At 41.4% G+C, this 20951-nt stretch overlaps 1 protein-coding gene and 1 pseudogene across 2 annotated transcripts in view; one reads left to right on the top strand and one right to left on the bottom strand.

Moving 5' to 3' along the window:
* AUTS2 (autism susceptibility candidate 2) overlaps window positions 1-20951 on the bottom strand; it is a 1198651-nt gene that overhangs the window by 1062340 nt on the left and 115360 nt on the right. The gene's annotated exons all lie outside the window — the stretch shown is intronic.
* On the top strand, window positions 13642-16763 carry LOC102189728 (annotated as a pseudogene).

Consider the following 20951-nt stretch of genomic DNA (forward strand, 5'->3'; position numbering starts at 1 on the left):
CTGCCCCAGCCAAGATCATAATCTTGGTTTTACACCATATTCCTTTCACAACCTCAACCCAGGCAAGAACCTAATAAAACACTGAAAGCTTAACAGTCCCGTACACCTAACAAAACCACCCAGGAACACCAGAGAGCATCCTGCATGTACATTAATAACTGCAGGATATCTGATTAGGAGAATGCGAAATAAGAAGCCATTAATAGCAGCCCTCATCTCCCTCCTCCACACTGATTACCAAAAGAACAGCAGCAGCTGAATCACAACTAAATCCTATTCACAAGGGACCTGGGGCAACAAAGAGGAAAAAAAACCGTTAGAGTAGTGCTTCTCCAGGGAAGCTGCTCTAAGTCGTTTTGATTCTGGCGTCAATCACGTCTGCCACAAACCAATAAGCATGTATAACACAAGCATAGACTAGATTCCTCCCCTCCCTTCCTGGGTTCAGCACAGCACACCCAGCATACTTAACTGTCCCTACCAACCGCACTGCTACTTGCAAGGGCCCCAAAGGAAGCCCTAGGTCCAGAGACACACAGGCTCAAATGTTCACCCTCAGAGTACAATCGGTATCAGTTAAAAGATGGAACCGCTGGCCTCAGGGCAGACTATTTGTGAGGTCTCAGTAGAACAGACCAACCACGTGACTTCGAACAAATGTTTTACACTCTTTCTGCCTCAGTTTCTTTATCTGTAGCATAACTGTCCCCTGGAGTTATTGTGGAATCAAATGAATTAAATCACAGTGAGCACCAGAAGGGGGCTTCCCAAGTGGCAGCAGTGGTAAAGAACCCGCCTGCCAACGCTGGAGACGTAAAAGACCTGGGTTCTATTCCTGGGTCAGGAAGATCCCCTGGAGGGGGACATGGCAACCCACTCCAGTATTCTTGTCTGGAGAATCCCATGGACAGAGGCGCCTGGCAGTCTACAGTCCATAAGGTCGCACGGAGTCAGAACAAGCCTGAAGCAACTTAACAAGCGCACTAGGAATAGCACCTCCCATCATGAGTTAGTGCACACTCCCTCCTCCTTCCTCCTCCTCTGTCCACATACAAAGGAGAGGGTAGGAGAACGATGGAAAAAGGAAAGAAAAGGGGAAGAGGAGGAGGAAGATAAGAAAGAAGAAAACAAAAAGCTTGATCTTAAGTATGTGGCTTAGATATACAGATGAGAAACCCAACAGTGCCCCCCCCATCTCCCCTGCACTGAGATGTACCCCACCCCTAATCTTTCAAAGTCACAGCTTTCTCCTCCTGGTTTAGCCGTGGAAAGACCAGAATTCCCCTCTGCTACAAGAAATCTCAGCAAAAAATTGTTAGAGTTTCCCTAATCCCAGTATTTTGAGATTGGTGAGTGATCTGTGAATTCCCAAACTTTTTGCAACTCAAAATGAATTTTCTGGTAGAGAGCCAATGTTTCCAATTTGATTTGGCAAAATATATCCAGTTAGGATGTTCTTTCAATGTAATTAGCAACATACTGTCAATGAGTAGTTCAGCTATTGACAATACCTGTTGCAATTTAATTTTAAATGTCAATGACTTATTTGGATTCACTATAACAGGGCCCTGATACATTACAAACAAGTATCCTACAACAACAGGATGGACGATGAAAATAATAGGGTGAAGGAAATCAATAGGACTGTACAAGGGTCTGCCTGCCAAATACCCCTATGCAACTATGCCTAGGGGGCTTCCCAGGTGGCTCAGTGAAAGAATCCACCTGCCAATGCAGGAGAAGCTGGTTCAATCCCCAGGTCTGGAAGACCCCCTGCAGAAGGAAATGGCAACAGACTCCCATATTCTTATCTGGAAAATCCTGTGGACACAGGAGCCTGGCGGGCTAGTCTATGCGGTCGCAAAACTTAACAACTAAACATCAGCAAACTATGCCTGGAGCAGGGCCGGCTCCCTCTCCCAGGCACAGCTGGGGATGCAGGGCATGTCACTGTCACCGTCCTGTCAGCTGATGCTACTGTTCCTGGAAAGACATGAGTACAACAGCAGGCCAGTGTCAGGAGACAGGTGACGCTGAACAAGCAAGATGACTTTGAACAAGTTATTTAGCCTCTCTTCCTTAATTTCTTCACCTATAAAAGTAAGATAATTGTGAGGACTACATAAATAGACATATATAAAAGCACTCAGCACAATGCCCGGTACTTGATGATAGTTCAATAAAATGTTGGCCTCTCACCATTAAGTCAACCAAGTTAAAATTGGTATTACTTTTTTAAACAGCAAAAACAAAACCAAAAAACCCTCACACACTATAGCAGAGTGTCACGAATGCATGTGTCTGTAACACAGGGACTTGAGTAAAGCAGGTTCAGCCCAGATAATAACTGTGGAGGGTGGTGGCCTCCATGGCACCGCAGGAAGCCCAGCCCTTCTCTCCAGCCCTTCTCTCGTGCACACCTGCTCTCAGCACCAACTGGAACTCAGCATGGATCATGCCTGTACTGCCAGAATAACCCCAAATCTGGATTTTAAATGAAATTTCCTAATTTTTAAATGTTGACAACGGTCTCCAAAACATTTGAAAATCAAATAGGTCCAATGAACCATACTGTGTGGCTGGACCAAGGCTTCTGAACTGTGTGTGGGTCTCTACCGTCCAGACTAACCCACAGGACCTGCCTGGGTAAAACCCATATCCAAAGTTTTTACTCATTTCCCATGGGAAAGCCTTACCATTGACCAAGCCACAGAGGGACCCACAAAAAGTCTAGGATGTTCTCCAAGTCACAGGCCAAGGAGTGGCCAGGCCTGCAGCAGGTGCCTTCTTGAAGACTTTCAGCCTGCTCACCGAGAAGGGAAGTGGATCATTTATGAGCTGTAAAGTGAAAGTGAAGTCGCTCAGTCGTGTCCGACTCTTTGCAACCCGTGGACTGTAGCCCACCAAACTCCTCCATCCATGGGATTCTCCAGGCAAGAATACTGGAGTGGATTGCCATTTCCTTCTCCAGGGGATCTTCCCAACCAAGGGATTGAACCCAGGTCTCCTACACTGCAGGCAGACGCTTTAACTTCTGTGCCAATGCTAATCAGCTTTAAGCTGACACTGGATAATACGAGAATTTACATCTTCTCTAAAATAATTCAAATGCATTTCATGCATAATAGCGGGCAAGGATAAAGATGAGTGGTAACACTTCAGAGGCTCCACAAAATATCCTGACTATCTAGGCCATAAACCTACAAAAAATTCTCACTTCTCTCCGTGAACAGGAACATACCACAACTGAAAAATCATAGGAAATACCCAACTCAAATCATCAGCCAATAGGCTTCCTACTTCGCGTGCCTGGGGTATTTCACTCTCTTCCTGATGGGACTTTGGTTTACCACAATCTCTTTGATCTCCTTATTCTCCTTTGCCAAACGTGTTTTGGGAAGGAGGAGATGAGAGCCATGGAGTGAGGGTGGATGGCATGGATAATCAGATAGACAGGCGGTTAAAGGAGAAATCTCCAGGACTATAAGGGAGAGGGGGAAGGTTCACAATGTATCCTCTTAGATAAATTTCACCTTCTTCAACATATTCATGTATTCAATATTCACGGAGTACCCATGAATGACAGGTGTTGTTCTAAGTGCTGGAAAGGTAGCACCAAAGAAACAAAGTCTGTGCCCTCGCAGAGTTTATATCCTCCAGTCATTCATGCTGAGATCTGAGATTTACTCTTCAAGGAAGACACTATAGACTTTCTGGGTCAGAAAGGATCTTAGCAATCTTCTCATTCAGTAGTCCTGAAAGCGAGATCCAGATTTCCTCCAGTGCTTTCATTAAACCAACACTTTACTAAGCCCCGCCCACTGAGTCACCCCTATGCTACTATCTATAGCAGCGAACCTCTCAGAGCTCACCAACACCCTGCTGGAGCAGAGAGGGGGACGCCTGCACAGCCCCCTTCACTGAAGAGAACTCACTGCAGCGCAGGCAGCTCCAAGCTTCTAGGGAAGGGTCCCACTAGCTTCAGGGAGAAGAGAGGCTTAAGCTGCCTATGCCTCTCAGCCTGCTTCCACTTGAGCGCCTCCATTCTCCTTCTCTTATTACCGGGCTGCCTAAGTCAGATTTCTTTGGAAATCTGAAATCAAAAAATAATAGTTCCACAGGCTACAAATAATCTGAAGTCAAAGCAGTATGTCATGAAGGCTGTAGGTCCACTGGTCTCCTATATTAGACTTGTTTCTTCTGTTTACCATCCACTTGTTAGTCCCAGGTCTGCTCTGGGGGAACCGCCAGAAGTGCAAGTCCTCCTTTATACGGTAACTCTCCAAGAGTTTGAAGAGAGCACCTGGGTTACCTCCTCTTCTTCTCAGGCCTGATACCCCAGTTCCACCATTCACAATGACAGATTTGTGGTATCTGCCCATTTAGATGCCTCCTTATTCCTTTACCATTATTACTGATATAAAAGTTACCAGATTGGCAAAAAAGTTCATTCTTTTTGGCCAACCCAATATATAATGAAGAGTCTGTTTGGGCAGTGATACTATCCTACATAAAAAGTTTTTGCAGAATGCTCTACTTATTTGACCCCTCACAAAATCATACTAGGTGAAAGCTTTGACAAAAGAAAAGTGTATTCTACAAATTATCCATGAAAACCTGGAGCTTTGGGAGGATAAAACGGAGTTGTCCGAATAGCAAATGTGCTTGGTCGTAAGAATCAGATTTCCGGATCCTATCCCAGACCTGCTGAATCAGAATTTCCAGGGGAAGATGCCTGGGAGTCTGCACGGTTAATATAAGCTGCATACGGTTATTTATTACATAAATATTTTATGACTAAAATGTCTATAAAATGAAAAGACTGAAATGCAGAAAAACAATACTCTCAACACCTGCACGTTTAATAAGAGGAGATTTTTTAAATGACTTGTTCCCTCTCATTTGATTATAGTACATCAGTTTCTACTTCTCCTTAAACCTGTCACTAGTTCCCTCTGCCCCAAGCCCCACTGATAATCAAAGTAGAATCTGGTTAATAGAATACACTGGAGACTCCTGCATTTGGAAGCAGAGAAGAAAAATCAGTGTCTCAGACAGAGACTCTCAACTGAGAAGATCTCAATTTATATAAAAATCTTCTCAAAGCCCTTATAATCTCACTGACCATCTGTAGCACAGAAACGTATCCTGGAATTAGTGATACTAAGTGGTTTCACAGCAGTAGATACTCTGGAGACTTTAAAAAAAAGAAAAGGATAAGAATTTTCTGTATTGCACTTGAAGAAGTCAGTTAAGAAACTACCATTACAATGAAACCTCCCAGACATTCCAGAACAACAAAAAAAAAAACTTAAAATATCTAGCTTGGTCACAATGGTATACATAAAGCCCAGATTTCTCCAGCCATGGCGTTTAACAGGATTCCCACTATCTATACCTTCCTTATGTCCCTCATCCCCAGTGATTCAAACTCTATGGAGAAAACAGGACTCTATCTAATTACTTTGAAGCAGACTGAAAAAAAAAAAGTCCTCAGCACCAGCACCAGAAGAGACTTTTTCCCCTTATCTAAGACCTTTAAAAAAAAAAAAATGGAGAGGAACAGAGAGTTATTATTGGCACCTGATCTACAACATCAGAAAAATGGCAGCCCTTCAAACTCCACACGTGGAAGAGCTCTTCATTTTAAGCTGAAAATGGGGAATTAATTTTCAAGTCTCTTGTCTAAGAGACAGCTTTTAAAAAGGTATTAACCTACATTTGGAGATTAATGCAAACACAGCCATCTTGTTTTAGTGGGTACAATCCAACTTTTATTAAGACAAAGACGGATTCAGAGTAATTAAGAGCTTGTCCAATATCCAGAATTTTATGACTCTAAATATTAGCGAAGCTGGCATTCTTACCAGCTTCGCCTCAGAGCTATTGCATCATAAATCCTTGGTGGTAATGAAACACCAGCTAAAAAGAGGTTGAATAAGTCTCATTTAAAAAAACAGCTTTCCCGTGGAGAACTATCCTTACTTTAATATAATGTATAGCCCGTTAGAACATTAATACTACTGGAAAAAAAAGTGAGTGGTTTGGGATTTGCTGCTAAGGAACCCCAAAGAAGATAAACAAACCACAGGAACTGTGTTTTAACAACAGTGAATGTTGAGAAACTCCCTGGTACCAAAGTCTAGGAACACTTTGCTGACTGGGGCAAGAAAAGGACAATACACCCACTCTGGCGATGCTAATGGTAGTTTACCTGTGAGGCTCATCCTTAACACTGTCTGCTGTTTACACAATGTAGCAAAGTCATGGATATTGTTTTAATTTTTTAAAACTTTTTAAAAACATCCCAATGGAGTGCTCTCTTCTGCTACCCAAATATTTTTTAAAATGGTATCAGGCTACAGCCTTGACTACTCCCTTTTCAGAGAAGGTTCCACTAGGGTCACCACATTCAAACATCTTTACCAACTGGGCTGAGGGGACACCTGGGCAATACGGTCAAAATATTGACAACTGGTCATCACTTTTATAGACTTCATAAAATCAAAGACTCTTACGTTTAAAGTTCCTAATGCAAACTTCTTCTGTACTTAAAAGGCCACAAAGAGTTAATCACACAGGATCTACATCACAGCTTTACAAAAACAGTTTTCCTCTCTGTTCCGTTATCAAATTTGCCACCCAGTGACGACAATGATGGGAATGCCGAGGATTCCTATGCCCTAGTCCCCAACAGCTATTATCTGAAAGCCTGTCATCTCTACCATCTTGGGAGGGAAATAACACGTCACCTGTGGGCACCTCACCTGAACCAAAGCCAACTCCCCACATCCCAAAAGTATAAAGAGGACCAGGCAGAACAGACTAGGTGAAAACATATCCGGCCCTCCATAATTAGCAAAACCCAAGCTGCTAAGTAGAACTGCCTTTTTTCTTCCCAGAGACATCCTTAAATGGAAACTAAAGCCCAATCTATATTCAAGGAAATAGCACTCTCACCTTTCTCTATACACTAGGACTTCTCTGCCCCATGAGAAACAACATCCTCTTCCTTTAGGCACAAACATTAAGAACAAAAACTGTACCAAGAAAAATAAATTTATATTGAAGCATCATACTTTCTTGGACTATTCAATGATACTGTCAGAATATAATAAGTTGTCTCTTAGGGGATGAATGAAAGTAGCATTTTCAAAAATGAACAAAGAAATTTTGTTATTAAATATCTTTGCTTTTTTTTTTCTCTATAACATGACTACTTTCTGTTCAAGAGAGAAATGGAGACCTAATGTTTGGGCCTTGTCTATTGAAATCACTCAGTCCCTCAGTTATGTCTGACTCTTTTGCAAACCCCAATGGAGCCCACCAGGCTCCTCTGTCCATGGGATTTTAATGGTAAGAATACTGGAGTGGGTTGCCATTTTCTTCTCCAGGGGATATTCCCAACCCAGATCAAACCTGCATCTCCTACATTTGACCACAAGCAAAACCTCAACATCATTTCTAAAAATCAAACTGGAAATATATACGTATATAAACTGAGAACACACAGGACACAAAGAAATACACCTGTGGTCGACCACGAAAAGAAATTCTAAGGGAAACGAGACTGATTCAGTCAGAGTCTTCCACAGAGCCAGCATCCCAGTGTTTATTGAGCCTCCATATATGCACCCCTCCAGACTGACCACAGAGATCACACTCCACAAGCCATATTTACTTATTATAGATCAAGTTTATTTCCTTGAGGTAGGGTTCAAACACTGAACCTGCTCTGAGAACCTATGTGAAACTATGCTCCACCTTTACAACAGCAAGAAACAAACACTTTAGGCAAGGTATCAGGGTCTTAATGAGCCTGCCATAGCACCCTGCATGACAACTTGCCCCAAAGAACAATTTTCATTTTTTCATTGAATACATCTTCAGTTCAGTCCAGTCGCTCAGTCGTGTCCAGCTCTTTGCGACCCCATGAATTGCAGCACGCCAGGCCTCCCTGTCCATCACCACCTCCCGGAGTTCACTCAGACTCATATCCATCGAGTCAGTGATGCCGTCCAGCCATCTCATCCTCTATCGTCCCCTTCTCCTCCGGCCCCCAATCCCTCCCAGCATCAGAGTCTTTTCCAGTGAGTCAACTCTTCGCATGAGGTGGCCAAAGTACTGGAGTTTCAGCTTTAGCATCATTCCCTCCAAAGAAATCCCAGGGCTGATCTCCTTCAGAATGAACTGGTTGGATCTTCTTGCAGTCCAAGGGACTCGCAAGAGTCTTCTCCAACACCACAGTTCAAAAGCATCAATTCTTCGGCGCTCAGCTTTCTTCACAGTCCAACTCTCACATCCATACATGACCACTGGAAAAACCATAGCCTTGACTAGACGGACCTTTGTTGGCAAAGTAATGTCTCTGCTTTTGAATATGCTATCTAGGTTGGTCATAACTTTTAATACTGAAGTTAAGAATTGTGTCCACTGCCTCCACATCTCTCTCCAACCCCAAAGAACATATACTTTCTAAGCATCAACACTATTGAGCTAGGCACAATGAGGTATGGGGGGGAAACTGCCATTTGTTATGCAAAGCACGTCTTAGCACATCACTTAAAGTAATCCTCACAAAGAATCTGTTTCCTATTTTACAGATAAGGAAAGGGTGGCCTTGGCAAGCCAGAGACTGACTTGCCTAAAGTCACTTAAATAATTCATTTGAATCAGTTCTGATGAGATGGATGAAACTGGAGCCGATTATACAGAGTGAAGTAAGCCAGAAAGAAAAACACCAATACAGTATACTAACACATATATATGGAATTTAGGAAGATGGCAATGAGGACCCTGTATGCAAGACAGGGAAAGAGACACAGATGTGTATAATGGACTTTTGGACTCATAGGGAGAGGGAGAGGGTGGGATGATTTGGGAGAATGACATTCTAACATGTGTACTATCATGTAAGAATTGAATCGCCAGTCTATGTCTGATGCAGGATACAGCATGCTTGGAGCTGGTGCATGGGGATGACCCAGAGAGATGTTATGGGGAGGGAGGTGGGAGGGGGGTTCATGTTTGGGAACGCATGTAAGAATTAAAGATTTTAAAATTTAAAAAAAATAAAAATAAAAAATAAAACATTTTAAATCTTAAAAAAAAAAAGAAATTAAAAGACTCTTGCTTTTCTAAAAAATAAATAAATAAATAAACTGTAGAGCTAAAGCTCTAATATTGAAGGGTCTGGACCCTGTGTCACAGTGCTGTGTACAAGGACAACCCAGCTAAGTAAGATACCTTTGTACTCACACAGGGTTTTAGAGTTAAATTTGGATAAGATGACACTGGCATAAAGATACATCACAAAGGCCAACTAAGTGTACACAGCTGTATAGGGACCTAAAAGGAAGCGACCTTAGGGTGACAAGTAAAAACTCCATGGAACATTTAAAAATCCATTCTATATAATGCACCCAGATTCACAAATGAAAAGCACCACATGAAAGGGCTCCAGAGGTGGTAAATGTTACATAAAGGTTAGGCTGATGAAGGTAGTGAAAGTGAAGTCGCTCAGTCGTGTCCGACTCTTTGCGACCCGTGGACTGTAGCCCACCAAACTCCTCCGTCCATGGGATTCTCCAGACAAGAATACTGGAGTGGATTGCCATTTCCTTCTCCAGGGGATCTTCCCGACCCAAGGATTGAACCCAGGTCTCCCACACTGCAGGCAGACACTTTAACCTCTGCGCCACCAGGGAAGCCCAAAGATAGTGAAACCAGCTACAATTACTCGGCATTTGCTGTGGGTCAAGCACCCTGCTGAGCATCTCACAGACATTTTCTTAATTAAATGGCTCACCAAAATTCTGTCCATTTTATAACTGAGGAAACTGAGGTTAGAGAGGTTAAAACTACTTATCCAAAGTCAAGTGGTACAGCTAAGTTAAACAAGTCTTTCTGTCAAAGCCCAGGTTTTCAGGCTGCTTATATGTACTGCCTCTAGTGTTTCTATTTCCCCAAGTCATTTTTGTTATAGCATCCCCAAAGTCCTCACTAAGTACTCAGATCTGGGGCACATACTATATATTTTTGATGGACATCCTCAACTTGCAGGTTTTTCTATACCCAAGTCCCTAATATCCACAAATAATAAGGGCAGGGGTTAGCTTCGAAAAACTCCAAAGATCCCATGTGATCTCTTAACTACTGAGAAAAATCCAAGAAATGATGGTACACACATTCAATCAAAGGTTACAGCTACTTGGTATTTTAAACACTTCTGGCTGAGATTCTTAACAGTGCTTAAGAGAAGGCTTAAGTGCATTAAAAGGAAATTCTCTGTACATTTGTTATTCTCATCCCAGCTTTATAGATGAGTAAACACAGACTTGTAGACATTACCAGAAGCTGAGACAGGAATTCTGACTGTTTGTATTCCTCTCCCAAGGCTCGTGAATAACACAAGCTCCTGGTTTAACCCAACTGTCCTCACTGTACTGCAGGTGAGAAGAGGGTACATAAACCAACAGAACTCAAATGGATCCATAAAATGCTTTTAATTAAACCATAAGAAATATTAGCTGGTAAAAAACAAAACTGGTGTTAGATCTTTGAAAGGATGACTTTGTTCATCCTAGGGTAATAGAAGCAGCCAAAAAAAGAAAACAAAACTTCAACCTCATGAATTCCTTTTTCTATAATGAAAAACTAGAATAAAAAGTTACAAGCCAGGTAAAGTATTCATGACAAATATTGCAAAGGGTTAATATATATGTGTGTGTAAATATATACACATACACACATATGTAAAACATACAAAGTTCACATCAGTAAAGAAAAAATTTCGATCCAAAAACCAGTAAAAGGCAAACATAGATGGAGTTCAATTAGTACACAAAATAAAGGGCAAGCATAGCTTTTTAGAGATACAGTTATCAAACAAATTTAATACCTTTTTATCTCTAAAAATTTAAATAATTACAATTTTAAGGCAAGTATACTTTATATTGCTGATGATAGGCTACAGTGTAAAAATAATATACACTATAAAGAGAGTCCGAAAAGACAATGGAAATCCACTCCACTACTCTTGCCTGGCAAATCCCATGGATGGAGGAGCCTGGTAGGCTGCAGTCCATGGGGTCGCGAAGAGTCGGACATGATTGAGCAACTTCTCTTTCACTTTTCACTTTCATGCATTGGAGAAGGAAATGGCAACCCACTCCAGTGTTCTTGTATGGAGAATCCCAGGGACAGGAGAGCCTGGTGGGCTGCCATCTCTGGGGTCGCACAGAGTTGGATGCAACTGAAGCGACTTAGCAGCATAAAGAGAGTGCTGTGGTTAGTCACTCCTGTACAACTCTTTGCATCCCATGGACTGTAATCTGCCAGGTTCCTCTCTCCATGGGGAGTCTCCAGGCAAGTATACTGGAGTGGGTTGCCATTTCCTTCTCCAATAAAGATAGTAGACACTGAAAAAAAACTCTTAAAATAAAAAGCCACCCTCTTGTTATTCTACAACAGAGAATCTATCAAAGAAATTAAGGAAGAGAATTTTACATGGTAAAAATAAGCTCTTTGTGATACAAGAGAACAAAATTTTAAATGTCCAGCATTAGAACATAATGGCACAATCTGATATACTATTATGCAGTTACGAAATTATTAATTAAGATGGTAATATGGCAACATAGGAAATTACTTTTCAAATGTTAAACAAAAGAGAAAATTATTTGTTAGGATTCTACCACTGTAAAACTGATGTCTGCTTTACAGACAAATCCTAGAAATAAAGGTATTTAAAAAGAAAAAAAAGGGCTCCCCTGGTGGTCCAGTAGTTCAGAACCTACTTTGCAATACAAGCGACACGGGTTTGATGCCTGGTCTGAAAGATCCCACACTGCTGCCACTAAGACCATGCACCAGCATAACTGAAGCCCACTGGCCCTAGAGCCCATGCTGCGCTACAGGAGAGGCCACCACAGTGAGAGGCCTTCACATGCAACGGGAAAGCAGACCCTGCTTGCCGCGACTGGGGAGAGCCTGAGTGCAGCAACAAAGACCCAGCACAGCCAAGTAAGTAAATAAGCAGGGCAGAGGAAGGTTTCTTAAACAGGAGTCGGTGAACCTTTCTCCCTCTTACAAAATTATTAATAAAATAAATATGTATTGTTAAATATAATGGCAAATAGAGAAAGTAAAGCAGCTCTACTCCTACCCTCTGCCCACCTGCCTCCCTGCCTTGAAGAGAATATGTTTGTGCATATGTATGTGTGTGTGTGTATTCACAAAGGAGTTATAAGTTTGCTAACACCAAAGTTCTTTCTTGCCTAAGATATCTCACCCCTCACAGAGAATTGAGGTTTGGAGTTGGACATGGCATATTGAAATCTATTTAGAAATAAGAAAACAGTACAACTAACATGTCACACACACAAATACAAATATATCATCAATACTTGCTTTTTGTGTGCACTGTAAAATCCAGCTCACCAAAGGATTTTTCATGCTGTTTCTACTAGGAAAACACTCAAAAATCAAATGTTCATCTGAATTTCTTAACATCCCGTAGCAGGTAGATACTGGCTATTTTCTAGAGAAGATTTTCCGTAACACTGAGCAGAAAGTTGAGATTAAAGCTCTGCCAGCGATGACTAAAATTAATTCTCTACAGCTGTTTAGGGAACGTGTATTTCAGAAAGAGGGACTCAGCTGACTAGCTTCAAACTCTCTTCAAGAAGGAAAATGTATTTATTAAAAAAAAAAAAAAAAAGCCACAAGCAAACACCTAGCAGCACACATAGCTTATATGTTCCCAAAGAACAGCATTATTTGACTGCAACTTTTTGTCCCTTTTTTCTTTAAAGCCTTTTAGGGAGGCAGAACTTCTGACAAAACTACCTACTTATGGTAAGAACAGATGAATCAGTGCTTTGATAAAACATTAAAATTTAAGAAGACATAAAACCTTCCAAAAAAGCAAAAAAAAAAAAAAAAACTACACACACAATCATTTCAGAAGATGCCTACCCAGTTCATTATTATGCAGATTTCACAAACATTTCCCTAATCAAGGAGAAAGCTGCTCTATAGAATAATGTGTTTTACCTGCTTTAGCAACCAAGAGCATTCCTTAGCTTTGGAGCCTCTGGTTTTTAGGCTAAGGGTGAGGAGATCCTGAGTGACAAGACAGCACTTCAGCAAGGACACCACATGTCCCCCAGGAGAGAAAACCGCCTAGACCACGCCGTTTCTCACTACCTTTCCATCATGTCTATTCAAGTCTCCCTCTCTCCATAAGCACTGACAATCTCTTCCATTTGGGGGGTCCACCTGAACTCCTACACAGGCATTCCACTCCAGTAATCTACTACCAAATTTCTTTTTTAGGGTACCATGTTAAAATCCCATTAGCACATTAGTACTCAATCTTTGCTGCATCTGGAATAACTCGGTGAGTTTTGACAAATACTTGGATTCAACCTCCAAAAGATTCTGATTTAATTGGCATGGAATATGGCTTGAGTATCACAGAGATTTTTTATAAAGCACCCCACGTGCTTTTTATTCTAAAATTTTATATGAAAAGCAAAGAAGCTAGAATAGTCAAAACAATCTTGAAAAAGAACAAAGTAGGAGGATTCACACTACTTCATTTCAATACTTACTAGAGTATAAAAGCACAATAAGAAAGACAAGGGTATTGGGAAAAAGACAATATGTCAATGGAGCAGAATAGAGAGTCTAGAAATAGACATAAGCAGGAACAGACTTAAAAAGACAACTGATTTTCAACAAAGGCACCAAGGATATTCATTGGTAAAAGAAAAGTGATTTCAAAGAATAATGCTAGAACAACTGGATAAATGTAAGGGGGAAGAAATGAACCTCAACTCCTAACTCACATCACACACAAAAATCAGAGATAAAACATAAACCAAAATATAAATGCATGTAAATGCAAAGAAGAAAACATAACCTAGATTAAGTAAAGATTTCTTAGAGATGACACACAAGACTCAAACATACAAGGGGAAAATAAGATAGACTAAACTTACTCAAAATTTAAAATTCCTGCTCATAAAGACACCACTAGGAAATTGCCTAATGATGCCTAAAGCCACAGACCAGAAGATGTATTCATATTACATATATCTGACGTGAGACTTGTACCAAAATACATAAAGAGCTCCTATAAATCAATAATAAACAGACAGTCCAACTTTAAATGGTCAGAAGATTTGAACAAACACCTCACAGAAGACAGTGTTTAATACCACTTAGTCATTAGGAAAATGCAAATTCAAACATAATGAGATCACCATTTTATCCCCACTACTATGACTACAATTAAAAAGACTAGCAACACAAAATATTTTTGAAGATATGGATTAACAAGAACTCTTGTGCAATACTGGTGGGAGTTTAACCTGTACAACCACTTTGGAAAACTGTGGCAATTTCTTACAAAGTTAAATACAAGTACATACCTTATGACTCAATCTATGCAAACTAGGAATCTAGGACCTATGTTTACAATACAACAACAACCCTTATACAATAGTGCTTTATTAACAATGGTCCAAAGAAACAACTCAAATGCCCACCAAAAGAGAAACAGTTAAACAAATAGTTGCGTATCTAACCCAACAGAAGACTACTTGGCAATAAAAGAAGAACTGAGTCATACAACATAGAACAACCTCAAAAATATTAACAAAAGAAGCCAAGTGCACAAAAGTACATACTATATGATTTCATTTTTATGAAGATCAAGAGCAGCTGTCATGACAGGAATCAGAACAGTGGCAGGAATGAGAAAAGACTGACTAGAGGTGAGGACTAAGGAATGTTTCAGGTGATGACTGTGTTCTCGGGCTGGCACATGACTATTTGCCAAAATTCACTGGTTTGCACACTTTAGTTTTGTGCATTTTACTACATGCAAACTGTACCAAAGAAGTTTATGATCCCCGGGTGATTATAACTTGTAGTTATTGATAAACTGAGGACTCCTGCAGGGAGTGGGAAGTAGAGGGGGCGGGGCGATCCCAACATCTCTCCCTAACCCCTTTCCTCATTTGTGCTCTCCATCAACCAGCATCACAATGATTTCTTGTGCAAACTAACACTGTGTGTGTGTATCCCGTATTTTCATATAACACCCTACATACTACACCCTGCTGCCCAAATTTTGCACATACATGTATGGCAGTGGGATACTGATTAACTGATCTGATCGTGGTACTTCCACATTACAGTGTACATCTATTTCAGGAAACACTGAAATCTGGGAGAACTAGCAACTATTTCCAAGACACAACTCCCATAACACACCTTCTCAAATCTTCTCAGACAGTCCTCAAAGAGCCTGCACTCTGCCTTTCATTTGCCACTACCCTTAAGATAAACCCAGGCCTCCAGCAACACTGTACCTAGTTACTTTCAGGACCTGAAAAGGAGGCAGGTACCTCCTCAGGCTAGTCTCTCCCTGGAATGTCAACCCTACCCATCTACATGGATACTCTTTCCTGTCTGAAATATCATGGTCATGTCGCCTCCTTCTTGAAGGTTTCTCTGATCTCTCTCCAAGCTGCAAGTGCCCCCTCTTCTATCCTCGCCAAGTACTTAATGAGCACTTTTGGCATATGAAGGCTATGTGGTAGGCGATCTGCTGGAAATAACAACATGCCTATCACACTCTTCTTTCTCTATTTGCGAGATAATTATGCTTACTTTTCAAACTTTTGTACCTTATTCAGGTGGACTCCATGAGAGCAGAGGGGACCAGCTTTATTTTAATGGTGGTAAAATCTGGTATACAGATAGTGTTTGGTATATTTCTATTGATTTTACACATAAATTAATAACCATACCATACCACCTTTCCCCTAAAGTCAGCTGGGACAGAGGAAAAAACAAAAACAACCAAAAAACTCCACAAGAGTGTATTTTAAGTCTGTGGTAAAGATCTACTTGGGTATTACTGGGAACTCTCAAACCGAACCTAACAATTCTTCTCTTTGGAATATCAAAGTTTAAAAACACTTCAGTTCTTTTTTCACTGTATCTGAGGCAGTTTGCCGCTTCAGAATGAAGCTGAACATCTCTTTCCCGGCCACTGGCTGCCAAAAACTCATTGAAGTAGACGATGAATGAACACTTCACACCTTTTATGAGAAGAGTATGGTCACAGAAGTTGCTGCTGGTGCTGTGGGTGAAGAATGAAAGGGTTACGTGGTCCGAATCAGCGGTGGGAACGACAAACAGGGCTTCCCTGTGAAGCAGGGTGTCTTGACCCATGGCCAAGTCTTCTGCTACTGAGAAAGGGGCATTTCTGTTACAGACCAAGGAAGACTGGAGAGAGAAAGCACAAATCTGTACAGATGCCAATTTGAGTGTTCTCAATTCGGTCAATGTGAAAAAAGAGGAAAAGGATATTCCTGGACTCACTGATACTACTGTGCCTCGTCGCCCGGGGCCCAAAAGAGCTAGCAGAATCTGCAAACTTATCAGTCTCTCTAAAGATGATGTCTGCCAGTATGTTGTGAGAAAGCCCCTAAACCAAGAAGGTAAGAAACCTAGGACCAAAGCCCCCAAGATTCAGCATCTTGTGACTCCATGTGCTCTGCAACACAAACATCAGCATATTGCTCTGAAGAAACAGCATACTGAGAAAAATAAAGAAGAAGCTGCAGAATATGCTAAATTTTTGGCCAAGAGAATGAAAGAAGCCAAAGAAAAATGCCATGAACAGACTGCCAAGAGTCAGAGGCTCTCTGAGAGTTTCCACTTCTGAGTCCAGTCAAAAATGAGATGTTCTAAAAGTAACAAACAAATAAGATCCGATGTCAAAAAAGAACTTCAGTTCTTAAAATCTTAAAAAAAAAAAAAATTCTACTTCTTTTGACAACTTTTTTCTAATATTATTTTTATCAACTAATGTTATAAGGAGGCAGTTGCTAGATACTTATGTATCTGAACTGTAACAAATTAAAATTCAAAATAATGTTACAGGACTTTTCTGGTGGTCTAGTGACTTGGGATCCGCTTGCCAATGCAGGGTACATGGGTTTAGGAAGATTCCAGACGACTCGGGCAACTAAACCCGCGCGCCACAACCACTGAGCCTGCACTCTATAGCCCGTGCTCTGCAACAAGAGAAGCCACCACAATAAGAAGCCCAAGCATCACAACTAGAGGGTAGCCTCTGCTCACTGCAACTACAGAAAGCCTGAGTGCAGCAACAAAGACCCAGCACAACCTAAATAAGTAAATAAATCTTTTTAAAAAGAACACGTTATAAAATAATAATGTACACATCAAGAAAGCAGAACAGATGTCCTCTCTAGATATTTACCCCCACCAGTTGTTTCTCTCCAACCACATCCTTCATCCACTTACTCAACATTTCTCAGATTTGTCTACGGTTGACAATAATAATCCCAGCCCTAGATGATGACTTGAAATTATTTGTAAAGAGGGTAAAAAATTTACCACTGGGGAATTTTTGTGGTTATTAATATTTATCCCTAAGCAGTAGTGCTCAATCAAATGTTTTTCCTTCAGCTCAGCAAAACAAACCAGAAAGCTAACCAATCCTGTAACCTTGAATCCTGATGCGACAGTTTTTGCTTTCTGCGCCTTTAAAAGTGCAATGTTTTCATTTCCCTGCAAAAGTGCTGATCCAGAGCAGGAGACAACAGCAGTCCTGTGGATATCATTTGTAGGGGAGAAAAGGAAACGTGAGAGATTAAAGAGACAGCTCCCTCAAAGGCCAATGATGAAATGCTTCATGGTCTTTTGAACAGAAGCTTCTTTGAAATAACGAAAAAACAAAACTAAAGATTTGCACAGACCAAAGTCTACAGCAGGGTGTTCTGCAACAGTCTTGCCTCCAACAGTTCTTAAAAGCCATGAAGTGGTGAAATCACAGAGTCTACAGTAGAAAAGGAGTCTGGAAATCGTCTAATCATTTTACAGCAAAGAAACTGATGGTCAGCAAGGAAACAGGATTCACCCATGGGGATGTAACATACAATATTGGTGGCGGGTCAGGGGTGATGTCCAAGGGGGTCTGACTCCTCCAGTTGAGAGATTTCTTTTCGCCATCATCACCGATCACCAATCTCCCTTGCTGGCTGACACTCGGAAATTCCCTGGAGACCCCTCTCCTGCTTGCTAGGATCAATTGATTCTGTTGTTCCTCTTGGGTCCCAACCACCATCCCCTACCACTGTGCTGCAGGCATCTACCCTCTTCCCAGGTGATTCCTAGATACTCCGAGAAGCTCAGCTTGACTTCTGCAGCTGCCTGAGGAGGCAGACTGAGACCCCTTATCCATTTCACTGAACTACCATTAGAGTGTAATGAGCTGTTTCATATACAAGGCCAGTGAACTGGGGTACTGAAGCTTCCTACATTCCACCCCCTACCCACTGAATCATTTCTAGCACCAAGTCACTTTCTGACACAGCAAGCAGAAAAGCCTTGGTTTTGCCAGCCTTTCTTGCGAAGCCTTAAAACTGCCAATGACTTCTGAGAAAGCCAGGAATAACATCAACTAACATTTAAAGAGCATGTATTGCAAGCTGGTCCTTGGGCGAAAGCATCTACATGTATTTACTGTATATTTCTCACAACCACCCTAGAGAAGGTGCTATTACTATCCTCCATTTTACAAATGCAGAAACTAAGTAACTTTCCCCATGGTCACATAAGTACTAAGTGAGAAAGCTGGAATTGGGACCTAGTTCTAGGACTCTAGAAACATTACTTAATATTGGACACTAAGCTGTTCTATCCTTTGCCCAAGTTTAAACTCTACAAAATGGACCTATTTCAAAGCAATCCTTAACATTTCTTTCTTCTTCCTTATCCAAGTGAAGAAAGCACTCTAAAATGTAGAGTATCCCACATATCCTGAAAGATCTCAGGGAGCTATGCAGCCTATACAACACTCTGTATTAGACCACAAGTCAACTACTCCAAATGACCAAGGCTGAAGTGCTGGGGCGGGGGCGGGGGGATGCGCCTCCTGGAGCTGCTGTGAATGACGGGGTAAAATTCAGGATAAAGTGTCCAACTGCCTGGTACACAGCCCTTTGGAACAAGAACTGCTGCGACCTGCAGGTTAATACCGGAGCACATCCGACATGATCAAATCCTCCTTTTGCTTCTGCTGTGCAGTAGCTCTCACCAACTGCTGACACAGAACCTGTTGTGATATAGAGACTATAAGCAGCAAAAAGTCGCTCCTATTCTGTCTGCTCTTAAAAAAAAAAAAAACTGTGCAGGCCACCTCTTAGAAATGGTCATATTTTCTCAGGGTGTGAGTGGCTCTGATACTTTGTTGATACCACATTCCAGGAAAAAAGCAATTCCAGATCTATTTCTCCCCATATTTGTTTGTTTGCTGCGCTGGGGGAGGAAGAGTATTTAAGATCTACTCTCCTCATATCTATTTCCATTAAAGGAAAGGACTCCTAACCTTATCCAGTATTTATAAAAGGAATTCATAAATTTCCCCAACAGTATACTTCGATCTGCACTTCAACAATGTAAGCATATCAATAAAGTCCGTTCTTGAAAGAGAAACAGAAGCGCAGGTAAATGAACTGTGTGAGGCCATGCAGCTGCTAAAACATCAGCTAGAGTAAGAATTCCTACCCACTTGCCAAGGGAGTTCTCGGTTAATGTTTTCTATTCTATGAACCAAAATGGCCTTTTCCTCTCCTTTCGTCCCAAGGGCACAGCTTTATCCCTATGGAAAAAACTAAACAGTAACAAGAGCTACTTATCTTCAACCTTTAGCCACTACCTATATACAGTATATCATCATGCATCCAGTAACAAAAGAAACTGCTTTTCATTCTTCTGTCCTTCAATGTGGAGGTCCCAAACTTTCTCCTGCATCCCAAGGTTAGAAAACACATCTACCCGTGCTCTACATCCTCTCTCTCTCCACTCTTCCCTCTTCTAATCCCTCCTTCACAGTATCATTCGGATATTGATTAGAGTTTTGGGCTCACCACTCCCCAAAAGGTAATTTCAAACTCAGCAACTTCCCCAATCAGATTTTGACTTACGTACCAAATGTCTTTCCCAACCATACCTCCCACCCTGTGTGTCAGGTTTCACCACGCACCTGTGCTCCAGCAGCCAAATCAAGATCACTGATGGATTTCCAAACACAAGACTCATTTCTAAATCTTTGCAATGACATTTACCCTCTTTTGTCAGTCTTCAATATTCTTCCTAGTCTTGACCACCAAAACAGAACCACTTCAGCTCCAGTCTTGTGATGAATTGTTTAGTCTCTAAGTCCTGTCTGACTCTTTGTGACCCCATGAACTGTAGCCCACCAGGCTCCTCTGTCCACGGATTATTTCCCAGGCAAGAATAGTGGAGTTGGTTGCCATTTCCTTCTTCAGGGGACCTTCCTTACGAACCCGTGTCTCCTGCTTGGCACGAGGATTCTATACCACTGATACACCTGGGAAGCTCTCTGTGATGACTATTCCCAACTTATTTCTCAAAGCTCACAGCACTCTCTGCTGAGGTCGTCAGAATTACAACTATGTAACATATTGTAATACAGGAGAGCAACTGATTTCCCTTCTCATTCCAAGATATTATCACAGAGACTCCCTAAAAATCCACTCCACAAGTGTATGGATTAGGAACTGGGAACACAGTAAGCAAAACAAACTGGGTCTGATTTTCCATGGAACTTAATTCTACTAGAGAGAAAAGAGAAAAATATTTCTGTTTTCTACCTTGAGCACGAGTGCTGTAAAGAAAGGTATAGCAGAGAAAGGGAAGAAAGAGTACTTGCTTTAGATTATTAGGGAAAGTCTCCCTGATAAGGAAGGTTCTATCAGAAAATTCAATCAAGTGAGGGAAGGACTCTCGAGGGTAGGACCATCTGGGGCAGAGTGGAAAGTAAATGTGGCAGCCCTGGGCAGAGTGGACAGCGGCAGGAGAACCCGAGCAGAGTGGCT

The sequence above is a fragment of the Capra hircus genome, chromosome 25, assembly GCF_001704415.2.
Source record: "Capra hircus breed San Clemente chromosome 25, ASM170441v1, whole genome shotgun sequence".
Lineage (NCBI taxonomy): Eukaryota > Metazoa > Chordata > Mammalia > Artiodactyla > Bovidae > Capra > Capra hircus.